The sequence below is a fragment of the Limulus polyphemus genome, unplaced genomic scaffold, assembly GCF_000517525.1.
Source record: "Limulus polyphemus unplaced genomic scaffold, Limulus_polyphemus-2.1.2 Scaffold2649, whole genome shotgun sequence".
In the NCBI taxonomy this organism is placed as follows: domain Eukaryota; kingdom Metazoa; phylum Arthropoda; class Merostomata; order Xiphosura; family Limulidae; genus Limulus; species Limulus polyphemus.
In genome coordinates this window covers 96,783-98,171 of record NW_013668259.1, presented here as the reverse complement: position 1 = coordinate 98,171, position 1,389 = coordinate 96,783, and positions in this window count along the sequence as shown.

Below are 1,389 nucleotides of genomic sequence, written 5' to 3'. Positions count from 1 at the left end.
AAACAAGGGATACCAAAACGTGATCATCGGATTCCTTATCCAAGTCTTGGGTTCAACAACGGAGACCAAGACGTGATCACCAGATTCCTTATCTAAGTTTTGGGTTAAACAAGGGATACCAAAACGTGATCATCGGATTCCTTATCCAAGTCTTGGGTTCAACAAGGGAGACCAAGACGTGATCATCAGATTCCTTTACATTCACATCACAGACTTCATTATGAAAACTTCTTTAAATTTACGAAAACAATATGAGTCATGACTATTTCTGCTGTTTCTGACACAAAATCTGGGTCTTGAATATAATCATATATTAATGGCCATTAGTTTCTGGTAACGTCTAGAACCAAGGGTCTTGATTCATCAGTGGAATAACTGTTGGCTTATATTTTATAGGGAACATAAAGAGTTGAGGTTTACAGAATGAGAGTTGTCAGTTGAAACATGAAGAGTTGAGGTTTACAGAAAGAAAGTTGTCAGTTGAGACATGAATAATCACTTTGTAGATCGGTAGCTGTTTATAAGCAGCGTTAGACTGACGAGCAGCTGGATTGTTATTAATCACACTTAGACTGCACAGATCCCAAAACAAACAAACAAACTCTAAATGATCCTGGCTGACCTTTTAAAACTGGCATATCTAACAAGATGCTTTACCATATATTATAATCACTGAATTGTAATGATATGTCATAGATCAACTTATTTCACCTCGGGATGAATGCCAAGCTGTCAAGGAATCGTATGATAATACAGACTGCGAATGGAAATCTTAAACCCAAGAAGCCTAGTCTTCCTATAGATTGAATGATGATCAGTTTTTTCAGTGTTTTGAGGTACTCTTCTGTCTGAAACAGATACTCTCGATTCATTATTCTCATTGAATGGCGTCTTCCTGCTCCTTGCAAAGAAGGCTTAAATCCGTGCAGTACCGTAAAATATTCCACGGATTTTAAGTTGTGGATGCGTTATGAGAGTGACAGTAAAACTCTTAGCATGGACGAGGGTGGCGGTAGGGTGCTTCTGACTGACTCTATGGTCAATATTAGGAAAGGCGGCATATAGTCTACTTAGCTTTGCCATAAATATCAAGAAGTAAATATCTCAAACACCTTTTCTGCTGAATAATTAGTAGCATAAATGCTACATATAGGTTCATTGTGATGAAAAAAAAGTAAAACAGGTACATTAAGCAATCATTCCAATAGCGAAATATTTATTTTTTTATTATATTTTGAATTTTGACACTGCTATTGATTTTTTAGCACAAAGCTACACAATGGGCTTTCTGCGCCCTGTCCACCGCGGGAATCGAACTTCGAATTGTAAGTCTGTTAACTTACTACTGAACATTTTAGGGACCTATAGTTCCAAATGCAGGTATATATA